The following is a 14536-nucleotide window of genomic DNA, read 5'->3' as shown; positions in this document are numbered from 1 at the left end:
GTCTTTTTTCTCCCAATCTCTCAGGTTTTGTAAGGTTTCCAATGGCTTCAGATCTTTTCTGTGTGATGTATGGGCGCGAGTGCAAGTACGGAGCTCCTTACTTCTCCGCCATCTTGCCCTCTCTCTCTGGTTTGCTTACCTGGGCTTTTAATATGAAAGTGGAGACAGCATTCCTGCAGCTCCTAGGTCCTTTTAAATTGTGGCTTTTTTTTTTTCTTTTTTCTGTGCCTCAGCATGACCTGTGCTAGTGTAGGTTTGCAGACCTGGAATACACTGAGGTATCAAGCTCACTGTGTGGAATGTACCCTCCCGCTATCACGATCAGATTCAGTTCTGGCCTGGGCATTTAAAGTGAAGAGGGAATGTAAGCCATATAGATCTCCAGTCTCTCTGACTCAGAGAGCATTCCTAAAGTTCATGCCACTTGTTGAAGTTTTTTTTTTTTTAATATTTTATTTTTGAGAGAGGGATAGAGACAGCATGAGCAGGGGAGGGTCAGAGAGAGAGAGAGACACAGAATCCGAAGCAGGCTCCAGGCTCCGAGCTAGCTGTCAGCACAGAGCCCTATGCGGGGCTCGAACCCATGAACCGTGAGATCATGACCTGAGCTGAAGTCGGACGCTTAACGACTGAGCCACCCAGGCGCCCCAACCATTTGTCGAAGTTCTAATGTTGTCTCTTTGATAAACCATTTGCTCTTTTAAACCATGCTTTTTCCCTGTGGCCCAGCACAGAGGAAGCCGTTCCTGGTTTTGTAGTATTATCCCTCCCCACTACCATTCTCAGCATCAGGCTAGGGTTTCTCTTTTTTACGTGTTTCCACCTTTCTTGGTGTTCTTTATTGCTGTTTTCTGTGTTTTTTGTTGTGAAGATGGTTTTCAGTTGGTCCTCAGTTCTTAAGGAGGAATTTTTCTATATACAGGTATTATTTCCAGTGTTGCATGGAGTGTGAGATTTAGGTCATAATGCAACTAGTTTTATTTTTGTGTATGGCCTGAGATAGGTATCTAAAAGTTTATATGGATATCTAATTATCCCAACATATTTTATATATTTTTATGTAATAATATATACTTTTTACACTGGCTTATGATGTCTCTTCTGTCATCTACTAATTTTATGTATGTATTTGGATCTCTTTCTGCACTTACAGTGTCCCTTTGGCTACCTGTCTCTCCCTGTACCTATACTCTCTTAATTGTTATTGCTTATAACAAGTCTAGCCTATTGATAGGGAAGTTTGACCAAATCGTTATTCATTACTTTCCTTACTATTCTTGGACTGGCACTTCTCTGTTGAATGACTTAAATTTTATCAAGTTCCATAAAAAATCCTACTGATTATGATTGCATTGAATGTATAGATTGAGAGAACTGATACCTTATGATTATTCAGTTTTTCCATGCATGGAAATGGGTGATTGCTATATTGATATGGGAACGTTTGTCTTTCAGTAGTTTAAAGTTTTTTACATAAAATGCATGCACATCTTTTCTTAGATTTACTTCATGGTAGCTTATTCTTTTAGTTGCTGTAATGAATCCCTAGCTATATTTTCTAATTATTTTTGACATATAAGAATTCTATTAATTTTTATATGTTGATCTTGCATATAGGAATCTTGATGGGATCTTATTAGTTCTAATGATTTACCTAACCTATAGGTTTGCTTGGCTTGGTTAAGTAGTAAATTATGTCACCCTATAAGCATTCACAATTTTAAGATTTTCTTTCCAGGCTTCATACTTCATATTTCCTTTTCTTGTCTAACTGCCGTGGCTAGAGTTATCACATAATGTTTATTACTAAGAGTTATAGGGGTGCTCTGGATTTGGTCCATACTTTAATGGGAATGCTTCTAAAAATTCACCATTACATCTGGTGTTTGATGCTTTTGCTGGGTAGTAGTTGTCAGGTTAAGAAGTCCCTTCCTCGTTTTAGGCTGCTTTTTTTTCTTTTTCTTTTTGGTAATAATAAATATGAATGAGTGTGGTACTTAATCTAGTGCTTTTTTGAATCATCATTTTGTAAATATGGTAAATTACACTAATAGGTTTTCAAATATTGGATTATCCTTGAAGTCTTAGAGTAAACGTTACTTGAACATAATATATAGTGACTTTCTTCAGTTTTATTGAAATACATTTGACATACAGCACTGTATAAGTTTAAGGTGTGTAGCATGATGACCTGACTTACATATGGAATAAAAAGAAAGTCACAGTAAGTTTAGTTAATATCCATTTCCTTGTATATATTTTAAAAGCGAAAAAAATGTTTTTTTCCTTGTGATGAGAACTTTTAGGATCTACTTTCTTCGCAACCTTTAAATTTTCAGCAGTGTTAAGTATAGTTAATTATAGTCATCATGTTGTATGTTGCCTACCCAATACTTATTTATCTTAGAACTGGAGGTTTATATTTTCTGAGCACCTCATCCAATCCCTCCAGGCTCCCATCTTCCTGCCTCTGGTAAACACAAATCTGATCTCTGTTTCATAGTTTTTTTAAAAATATATTTTACATATAAGTGAGATCATACAGTATTTGTCCTTTTCTGTCTGACTTATTTCACTTAGCATAATGCCCTCAAGGTCCATTCATGTTGTTTTGTGTGGCAGGATTTCCTTATTACAGTGACTTTCTTTTTTTTTTTTTTTTTTATGTTTTTATTTATTTCTAGGAGAGAGAGAGAGAGAGAGAGACAGCGTGAGCAGGGGAGGGTCAGAGAGAGAGGGAGACACAGACTGAAACAGGCTCCAGGCTCTGAGCTGGCAGTCAGCACAGAGCCCGACGCGGGGCTCCAACCCATGAACCGCGAGATCATGACCTAAGTGCAAGTCGGACGCTCAACCGACTAAGCCACCCAGGCGCCCCTACAGTGACTTTCTTATATATTGCTTCTACACCAATGTTTTGATTTTTGCTTTTATCTTCATGAATGAGTTTGGTCTATAATTTTCCTTCCATGTACATTTTATCATTCATTCATGCAACAGATGTTTATTAATTTAACATTGTGTTCCATGTACTGGTTTAATAAAGGTGGATACAGTAGATAAAAATCCTTGCTTTCATTAAACTTTATATTTCACGAGGAAGAAGACAGACCATAGACAAGATAATTAATTAAATAAATAACTAATTAAATATATAGTTTGTTAAATATTCACAAGTGCTAATGATAAAAAATAGGCAGGAATAGGGATAGGGTGTATATATATTATGTGTGTGTGTGTGTGGAATATGCAGTCTTAGATAAAGATTTTTAAGGAAAGCTCTCTGGTAAAGTGACATTTCAGTAAAGACATCTGCGGGAAGGTATTTTAATGGCCCTGAATTGTGCATGTTTCTGGTGAGTTCAAGGAATAGAAAGGAAGCCACTGTGGCTAAAACTGGTTTTGTTATTAGGCCACTAAATGATTGGATAGCTTTCTCAGCTTTTAAAAAATGTATTTTTTTGAAATAATCATAGAATCACAGGAAATTGCAAAGATAGTACAAAAATGTTCCTTGTACCTTTAGTTTTGAGTTTATCACAAAGGCTACTTCTTTTTTTAAATGTTTATTTATTTTATTTATTTTTGAGAGAGAGAAAGAGAGAGTGAGTGAATACAGGGGAGGGACACAGAGAAAGGGAGAAAGAGAATCCCAAACAGGCTCTGCACTGTCAGCACAGATCATAATGTGGGGCTGGATCCCACAAACTGTGAGATCATGACCTAAGCCAAAATTAAGAGTCACATGCTTAACTGACTGAGCCACCCAGATGTCCCCGCAGTGTGTGTGGGGGGACTTCTTATGGTATCAAAACCAGGAAGCTGACATTGGTATAATGTGTACATAAAGTTCTATGCGTTTCATCACCCTTGGAGATCTGTTTGACTATAACTTTAGTCAAGATATATAACTAGCCCATTACCATGAATATCTCCTTCATGCCACCCCCTTGTATTTGCATTTACCCACCTTCCTGTCAACATCCTTATCCCCTGGCAACCAAGGATGTGTTCTCTATCTCTGTATTTTTGTCATTTTGAGAATGCCCTAAAAATGGAATCATATAGTATATGATCTGTTGAGACTGCCCTTTGTTTTTCCCCACTCAGCATGATTTTCTGGAAATTCTTTTGAGTGGTGTGTATCATTAGTTTATCCCTTTTTATTGATGAGTTACGTTCCTTGTATGGATATATCTTAGTTTTTCTAACCATTCACCTGGTGAAAGATATCTGGGTTGTTATCAGGTTTTAACTACTAATAAGGCTGCTAAAAATATTCTTGTAGAGGATTTGGGGCAGGTATATGTTTTCAGTTCTCTGGGATAACTGCCCAGGAACACAATTGCTGGGTTTTATGGTGTTTTTAAATAAAATTACAAACTGTTTTCTATAGTGATTTTAGTTTTACATTTGCAACAATAGTGTATGAGATTCAGTTTTTCTACAAACTTGTCAGCTTTTGATATTGTCACTTTTTAATTTTAGCCTTTTTGATAATTATATAGCTGTATTTCATTGTTGTCTTAATTTGCATTTCCCAAATAGCTAATGATGTTGAGTATCATATATTGTACTGGTTTGCAATCCATATATACTCTTCAGTGAAATATTTCTTCATATCTGTTGCCCAGTTTCTGATTGGATTGATTGTATTTAATTTTCAATTTTGGATATTCTTCATATATTCTATATGATGTGACCCTTTTCTGAAAATACGTGGTTTGTAAATATTTTTTCCAGTCTATAACTTGTCTTTTCATCCCCATAACAGGTTCTTTTGCAGAGTAAATATTTTTTTTAATTTTAAAAGTTTGATGACATTCCATTTATAGATATTTCTTTTATAGATCATGTTTTTAGTGCCAAGTCTAAGAACTTTTCAGCAAGGATTAGGGCCTAAAGATTTTCTCAAGCTTTCTTCTAAAAATATTATTGTTTTAGGTTTAAGTTTATGGTCCATATTGAGTTAATATTTATATAAGGTATGAGGTTTATGTTGAGGTTCATTTTATGCTTCATATTCAGTGGTTCCAGCACTGTATGTTGAAAGCTATCATTCAATAATTTTTACACTTTTGATAAAAGATCAGCAATAATTTATGTGGATACTCTACACTGAAGGAGGTGGAGCATAACTCCCCTCTCTTTAAGCGTGGGCTGTATATAGTGATTTCCTTCCAAATATACAGTGTGGAGTAGAGGAAAGAAACAGTAATGTTAGTATGTTAGAATACTGACAAATACTGCCTCATCCAGGCAAACAATGTGAACATCAACAATGGTAAGTCAGGTTCAGAGTGTGTGCCTGTAATATGATGTGATAACAAGGGCACTTTTGTGTTTTGTTCACCAAAACATATAACCATAGTTTATGGGAGAAATATCATAACATTAGGATTGGCAGATATTTTACAAAATACCTGACTAGTGCTCTTTAAAATTGTCAAGGTATTAACACAGTTGAAAGATTGAGTAACTGTCACAGCTAAAAGGAACCTAGGGAGATATGACTATTAAATGTAATGTATACTCTTCCAGTTATAAAATAAATAATACAAGGTAATGTAATATACAGCTAGGGAGTATAGTAAATACTATTGTAACAACGTTGTATTGTGATATACAATAATCTCTTATTGTGATGACCATTCCATAATATTTATAAATATCCAGTCACTATGTTGTACAGCAGAAACTTATAAAATGTGGTATGTCTATTATACTGTTTTCAGCCAAGAAAAGAAGAAGTACTTAAATAAAAGCATTTATTTGGAGTCTCACAATTGCAATCCAGGAAACACCCATTTAGATAGCATCACAATTGTGTTCTGTTGAGTAAAAGTCAGGGGTCTTCATTAGTAAGTTGTGGAATTATTAGGAAATGAATGGAAGTTGTTTTCCAAAAATTATGATTGGAATATATAATTACATTTTACAACTCACTGGGTTTCTGAGTACATTATGTCTGTTATTAGGAAAATATATTTGCGTAGTGTCCAATTTTTGTCAAGGATGTGGGTGCAGCAGCCTTGTGTTCAGTCATATACTTCTGCCCAGTTTGAAAGTTCAATAGAATCCCTATTTCAAAAAAGAAGGATGAAGTTTTTAGTCCTAGAATAGAGTTTCTCATGTTCAGAGGTTTTATACAAGTTTACATTTCCCCCTTTTGACTGAGATATTTCCTCTGTAAAACATCACAGGTCAACATTTGACTCCTCATTGCCAGAGTGGTCTTCTATATCCACTCTGATTTGACCATGTACCTAAGAGTGGGACATTAATGATCTTGTTTTGGTATCCTAAGTGAGGAAGGTAGAGTCATATGGGTTGTGAACTTTGTGAATTTTAGTGATGCCAAACATTGTCATTTGGGAAAACATAAGGCATGTGACTGAGCTGGGTATAGCAGAGAGAATAAGTTTAGATATGCATTTAAGAATCATTAAATTATGGAGTAGTATAAGAAGCATAACGAAACAAATTTAGTACATAATGATTGAAAACCATTGAGGTCACATTTAAGTAACAAGGAAGGGCAGTAGAGAGAACTTTCAGGTACTTCCTATCTGAAGTTTTAATCTTATCAAGGTCATAAGCATTGGAGATCATCTCAAAGCAATGAGCTACCATCGCCCTATTTACTGCATTGCTGTTGAAGAAATTTGACAGGCAATAGGCACAAAGTTTTAAAATAATCCTATAAAGAAGAATTAAAGGTAATGACAGGTACAAGTTGTATGATAATTCTAAACAAAATGCCCAAATCTGAAGGCAACCAGTTAAATAGATGAGAAGACCTGAGGTCTTTAGGGAATTCATTTTAGCCAAATGTGCTTGTCTTCTGATTTTATGCAATTGCATTTCTTCTTTCCCAGAGGAATTTATCCATGTGCAACAGGTGGTATTGCTATTTTAAAATGCCTTCTTGTTCAGCACGTAATCAATGGCTAGGTGCATGGGGCATCCTGTTACAAAGAGAACAGAGTCTTATTGAACTTAGGCAAATCATACATTGTCATAGAAAATAAGGATATTTCTTTCCTTTCTTTTTTTTTTTTTTTTTTGAGAGAGGAAGAGAGAGAGAGAGCAAGTGGGAGAGAGGGGCAGAGGGGGAGAGAGAGTCTTAAGCAGGCTCCATATCCAGTGCAGAGCCCAATGTGGAGCTCAATCCCACAACCCTGGGATCATGACTTGAGCTGAACCAAAGAGGTGGATGCTCAACTAACTAAACCATACAGGTGCCCTGAGAATAAGAATATTTAAAAGAGTTTCAGAATTCTGAAGGGATAAGGTAGGGAGAAAAAAAAATAAATGCTCATTCAACTTTTGTTTTAAAGATATACTTCACCAAATTGTAAGTTATACATAGCTTAAAGTAGAGGAAAAAAAGATGTTCTTTAAATCTGGAAAACAAAACATTGAAGAAATCAGTTTTCTTTTAGGGTTTTAGAAATTCTTATCTACTTCAGTGTTATGATCTTAAATTTATCAAAACCTGTGTTTTAGAGTATTTGTCACAATCTTTTTTATAAATCTCTTTGAAGATGAAGTACTTAAAACAATAACTGTCCGTAAATGACAAAAGACTTAAAAAATAGCAATAGTTAGAGATCCGAAGAGAGTTCATTATGATGTAATTGACAAGGAGATTTGATTATTTCTGTGACACACTATTTCATGATAATAACTAGAATTATATTTACCCAAGGACATATCAGGATTTTAGGAATTTTATGTAATTTCTACAATACTTGTAAAAATATAACCTAAAGAAATACTACTTTTTCACAATGCTTTCTATGTAAATTAGTATATTAGGTAATCATAATTATTGTCACATCTCATTTTTTATTCTTTATTTTTTAATTTTTTTATTTAAAAACTTTTTTTAATGTTTATTTATTTTTGAGAGACAGAGACAGAGTGTGAGCAGGGGTGGGGCAGAGAGAGGGAGACACAGAATTCAAAGCAGGCTCCAAGCTCTGAGCTGTCAGCACAGAGCCTTACGTGGGGCTCAAACTGATGAACTGTGAGATCATGACCTGAGTCAAAGTTGGACATTTAACCCACTAAGCCACCCAGGCACCCCTCATCTCATTTTTTATAAGAAGAGGGAACAAATCTTTGAGAAGTTTCAGAGACCATCAAAATCTCTCCAGGTTATTGAGCTGAGAGTTATTATTTGGGGGTTGGGCAAAATGAGTGAAAAGAAGTGGGAGATACAGACTCCCAGTTATAGAATGAATAAGTCATGGGAATAAAAGGCACAACATAATGAATAGTCAATGATATTATAACAGCCACGTATAGGGATAGATTGTAGTTACGTTTGTGGTGAACATGGCATAATGGATAAATTTGTTGAAATACTATGTTGTATACCTGAAACTAATGCAACATTGTGTGGCAAGTAAGCTCATATTTTTAAAATATTATAAAAAAAGATAATTAGAATTTGATTTTGGGAAGTTTGTGAAAAATATCAAAAAATTTTAGCTATTTGACCAAATAGGATCACAGATCATTGTGAGACAATATTTAATTATTTATTTGACCACTGTGACAATAAAGGATTTCAAAGACAAATGTAAGGGTTGTAGTTGTACCGGAAATTATTTTGATAAAACAAAAAATCTTTGGTTTTTAAATATGTTACTTTGTTTTTTTTAAAAATTTTTTAATATATATATATATTTTGTTTATTTCTAGGAGAGAGAGAGAGAGAGAGACAGCGTGAGCAGGGGAGGGTCAGAGAGAGAGGGCGACACAGACTCTGAAATAGGCTCCAGGCTCTGAGCTGGCAGTCAGCACAGAGCCCGACGCGGGGCTCGAACCCACGAACCGCGAGATCATGACCTAAGCGAAAGTCGGACGCTTAACCGACTAAGCCACCCAGGCGCCCCTAAATATGTTACTTTGAAAGATGAAAATCTTTCATAATATCTTATCAAAAGCAGACCAATATTCCAAGAAAGCTTTGTCCTTTTAACAGGTACAGGATAATTTTTAGTTTTGCATAAGTACATTATTGGTATTAAGGCTTAATTTAAAAACCCTTAGAATAACAGTTCAATCTTTAGCCAGTTGTTCATATATATAATTGTTTTCTCCAAATTTCTTTTCCATAAACGTTTACTACTTTCTAAAGTTCTGTCCTATATATTTCCTTTTTTATTCTGGAACAATCATCTTACTTTAGGACAAAGTTACTTCTTTTTTCCTTTACCAACTCCCCTACCATGTACTTTATACCTTTCCTTATCCAAAAAATATATTCTATTTTCCTTATTTACTTTTCATATACATTTACTACCTTTCACTCTTATTTCTGGTGGTTTTGTAAAAAAAATCTCCTTTTTTGACAATTTCAATTTTTTTAGTTTAAATGTTACTTTCTCAATTTCAAACAAATGTAAATCTCATCTACAAAAGAAATTCTGAGAGTTATTACAGAATAACTACAGATTTACTCTTAGAGGATAGCATATTGCTTGTACATTACATTAAATGCATATAAACTCCTTCTATATTATATAGTTAAAACATACACAGTTTTTGGAAATTACAGTATGAGATTTATTTGCATTTATAGGCTCATCCTGACATTGCTTTACTAGACTAGTAATGACACAATAGGCAAGAGCAATAGGATCCCCACATTATTCCTGAAGAGAGTTGTTCTAAGTTGACTAGGAAGAATAAAGCTTTTAAAACACGGGACAATTTCTAGACTGATGGCAGAGCAGTGTCTGGAAAGCCATCACCAGTATTCCCAGATAGTTACTACTTGCAAGTACATATAGGAAATGGCAAAAGTTATTTTAAATACAGATTGTTGCCTGGCTAGATATCTAAAAGACAAGGCAACAAAATATGAGCCTATCAAAGAGTGATATATTTGGTCTTGAGGAGTTATCACTGTGTGTGTACAGGACAGAAAGGATAGTGGTTCTTGTAATGACCTTTTTAGTTGTCTGTACAGACCCTCTCGTTGCTCAGTTTATTGTGGCGTAAGAGTAGTGGCATTAGGGAGAGTAGCTAGAATGGCTTTATAGTAGGAGGACACTAGGCTTGTCTTGTCCCTCAAACATAACTAGATAACTATCATATCATTATGAATACCCAAGCAATCAACCTGAAGACTGACATAACAAACTAGGGGGAGAGAAGAGGCCATATGGTAGAAGTTAGGAAGTGCAGAGATGTGGTTTGGGGGAGAAATGGATTGCAGATCCTATGGAGGTGAGGGGGCCCTGGTTTTGGAGAGAGAGGGGGAGAGAGAGAGAGAGAGAGAGAGAGAGAGAGAGAGAGAGAGAGAGAGGGAGAGAGGAGCACACAGGGAAATGCATAAGGAGAACACTTCCCCCAAAGCCATTGGCTGGGAAAATGAGAGAGGCTGATTTTCATGAGTTTTTGCAACCAGTGGGGCTTAGAGACTGGACTTTTAAAGGTCGTGGGCTTGGCTGGGATATAGCCCTGTGGATACTGCCCTATGCCTGGAGAGAATGCGCAAACAACCTGATGGGAAACAACATGGAAACAATGATCTGTAAAATGCCTGGGACATGCGGGGAGACTTTACTCACTGTCTCATAGTGCTTCCCTGAGTGGCAGCATTCATGGATTTGCCTCTCTGAGGATAGAGTTGCTGATTAGTGCCATTCCTTCTGCTCCCGCCCCATGGAATAAACACAGAGCCACCCCACCTGTGGTAAACAGCACAGCACCCACATTGGCTGCCTGACCTGCTCATATCAGGTCACCCCGTCTTGTGCTATGCAAGTTTGTCCTTCTTGAACAAGTTTGCCTCAGGCCCAATACCACAGGCCCCTTCCCAAGAAGACCAGCAGAAACCTCTGCCCATAGCAAATCTCCCATCCAGAGAGTTCCACAGCTTCAGTTCTAGTGGAAGTAGTATTAGGTTATGCTTAACAAGCAGACAAGAGTATACCTACTTAAAACTCTCTATACTCTGGCCAAGGGCAAAACACTTCCAGTTGCAGGCAAGGAGAACCTCTGCAGAGACTGGCCTAAAGGATAGGGCATTCAAACATAGAAGTAGAATGCCTGCAGCACATGCCAAAGTCACTTCCTGAAGTACCTGGCCCTGGACAATATATGACCTCTTCTTCATAAAGTCATTACTCTCAGAAGCAGGAAACAATAGGGTTTTCATACACAAAGAAGACAGAAACTTAGGCAAAATACTAAGATGGAGGAATTCATCCCAAATGGAACAACAAAATAAGGTCATGTTCAGAGATCTAATTGAAAGAGATCTAAGTTATATGCTTGATGGAGAATTTAAAGTAATCCTAAGGACATTTGCTGAGCTTGAGAAAATAATGGAAGACTTCAGGAAGGCCTTTACCACAGAGAGAAAAGAGATAAAAAACAGAAATGAAACATGCAATAATTCTTATTTGAAACAGACTGGATACAATGAACACAGGATCAAGAAGCAAAGGAATGAAAAAGTGATATAGAACATAAAATAATGCAAAATAATGAAACTGAAAAGAAGAATCATGGAACATAAGAATAGACTTAGGTAACTCAGTGATTCCATCAAATGTAATAACATTTGTATTATAAGAATCACAGAGAGAACAGAGCACAGGAAATGTATTTCAGGAAATTTACCTGAAAATTTCCTTAATCTGGAGAAGGAAACAGACATCCAGATCCAGGAGGCACAGAGAAGTCCAGTTAAAATCAGTAAAAGCAGGCCAACACCAACACATAATGTAATTTGTTTTTTTCCCATAATGTAATTTAATTGGCAAAATACAGTGATGAAGAAAAAATCCTAAAAGAAGACCCTAACTTACAAGGTTAGATGCATAAGGCTAGCCGTAGCTCTCTCCATAGAAACTTGGCAAGCCAGAAGGAAGTGGCAGGCTATATTCAGTGTGCTGAAGGGAAAAAATCTGAAGCCAAGAATGCTCTATCCAGCAAGGCTATCATTCAGAATAGAGAGATAAAAGAGTTTCCTAGACAAACAAAAACTATAGGAGCCACTAAACCATCCCTGCAAGAAATATTAAAGGGGACTCTGAGTGGAAAGGAAAGACCAAAATTGACAAAGACAAGAAAGGAACAGAGATCTCCAGAAATAACAAAACAAGAGTAAACTGACACTAAGTACATATCTATCAATAATTACTCTGAAGGTAAGTGGACCAAACATTTAAATTAAAAGACATAGAATCTCAGAATGGATTAAAAAAAGACCCATCTATGTGTTGCCTACAGGTATCCACTTTAGATCTAAAGACACCTGGAGATTGAAAGTGAGGGGATGAAGAAACATTTATCATGCAAATGGACATCAAAAGAAAGCTGGAGTAGCAATATTTATTATGGACAAACTAGACTTCGAACTGAAGATTATAACAAGAGATGAAGGGCACTCTATTATAATAAAGAGAACAGTACAACAAAAAGTTCTTACAGTTGTAAATATTTTAGCATCTGCCATGGGAGCTCTCAAATATATAAAACAAGAAATAACAAGTATCAAGGAACTCATTGATTATGATACAAAAATAGCAGTTGACTTTAACACCAACTTACATCAATAGACAGATCATCTTAGCAGAAAATCAGCAAGGAGACAATGGCTTTGAATGACACACTAGACAAATGGATTTAACAGATACATTCCATCCTATAGTATCAGAATACACATTCTTTTCAAGTGCATATGAGACATTCTCCAGAATAGACCATATACTAGGTCACAAATCAGGCCTTAATAACTACAAAAAGACTTAGATTGTAGTAGGCCTATTTTCTGACCACAGTTCTATGAAACTAGAAGTCAACCACAAGAAAAAAATTGGAAAGATAATAAATACATGGAGGGTAAACAGAATGATACTAAACAATGAATGGGTCAACCAAGAAACAAAAGAAATAGAAAAAATTACATGGAAGCAAAAGTGGTCCTAAGAGAGAGGATATAACAATACATGTCTAAGTCAAGAGACAAGAAAAATTTCCAATAAACAAGATATCTTGTACCTAAAGGAGCTAGAAAAAACAACAACAATTGAAGCTTAGAGCCAGCAGAAGGAAAGAAAATAAATATTAGAGAAGAAATAAATGATATAGAAATAAAAATGCAATAGAACAATGAAACCAGGAGCTGGTTCTTTAACAAAAAGCTAATAAAATTGATAAACCTCTAGTAGATGTAGCAAAAAGAAAAGAGGAAGTATCCAAATAAATAAAATCACAAATGCGAGAGGAGAAATAACAACCAACACTGTGGAAATAGTTAGAATATTATGAACAAATATGGCAACGAATTGGACAACCTGGAAAAATGGATAAATTCTTAGAAACATACAAATTACCAAAACTGAAACAGGAACAAATGGAAAGCTTGAATGGACTCATAACTAGCAAAGAAATTGAAACTAATAAAAAGAAAACTGCCAGAAAACAAATGTTCAGGACCAGATGGCTTCACAGGCGAATTCTACCAAACATTTAAAGAAGACCTAACTACCTGTTCTCAAGCTATTCCAAAAAGTGGAAAAGGAAGGAAAACTTCCAAATTCATTCTATGAGGCCAACTTTATCCTGATACCAACATTAGATGAAGACTTCATTAAAGAATAAAACTACAAGCCAATATCCATGAGGAACATGGATGCAAAATTCTCAATAAAATACTAGCAAACCAGATACAATACACCAAAAAAATTATTCACCATGATGAAGTTGGATTGATTCCTGTGTTGCAAGGGTGGTTTAATATTTGCAAATCAATCACTGTGATATACACCAAATTATTAGAAGAAAGGAAAGGACCATATGATCCTTTTAATACGTGCAAGCATTTGGCAACTCACAATATCCATTTATGATCAAAACCCTCAACAAAGTAAGGACAGAAACAACATAGCTCAAAATAATAAAGGCCATCTATGAAAAATGCACAGCTAGTATCATCCTCAGTGAGGAAGAACTGAGAACTTTTCTTCTACACTCAAGAGCAACCCTGGGATGTGCACTCTCACCATTGTCATTTAATGTAGAACTAGAATTCCTAGCCATAGCAAGCAGACAACAAAAAGAAAGAAAAGGCATCCAAATTGTCTAGGAAGAAGTCAAAATTTCATTATTTGCAGATGACATGATGCTCTTTATAGAAAATCTTAAAGACTGCACCAAAAAACTGCTAGAACTAATACAGGAATTCAGTAAAATTGCAGGATACAAAATCACTGTACAGAAATCTTTTGCATTTCTATACATCAATAATGAAGCAGGAGAAAGGGAAATCAAGGAATCAGTCCCATTTACAGTCGCACCAAAAACCATGTTACCTAGGAATAAATCCTATCAGAGGTAAAAGATCTGTACTCTGAAAACTATAAAACACTGATGAAAGAAATTGAGGAAGACACAAAGAAATGGGAAAACATTCCATACTTGTTGCAGACTTTGAGTCTGGAGTTCTCTCTTGTCCAGTAGGAGAGCAGAGGCAGAACTGAACATGAGAGAGGCTAATGTCTAGGAG

At 35.7% G+C, this 14536-nt stretch overlaps 1 long non-coding RNA gene across 1 annotated transcript; it reads left to right on the top strand.

Annotated features, from left to right (window-relative positions):
• The first annotated feature begins 2532 nt into the window (after positions 1–2532).
• LOC120223822 lies at positions 2533–12877 on the top strand. The gene is made up of 3 exons (XR_005526375.1): positions 2533–2544; positions 3001–3002; positions 12791–12877. It is a non-coding gene; the product is annotated as an uncharacterized LOC120223822 (long non-coding RNA).
• Positions 12878–14536: the final 1659 nt, after the last annotated feature.

The sequence above is a fragment of the Hyaena hyaena genome, unplaced genomic scaffold, assembly GCF_003009895.1.
Source record: "Hyaena hyaena isolate Hyena2069 unplaced genomic scaffold, ASM300989v1 scaffold_1051, whole genome shotgun sequence".
NCBI classification, from domain to species: Eukaryota; Metazoa; Chordata; class Mammalia; order Carnivora; family Hyaenidae; genus Hyaena; species Hyaena hyaena.
The sequence above is the reverse complement of the archived record's forward strand: the minus strand, read 5'-3'. Positions and strand labels throughout refer to the sequence as shown.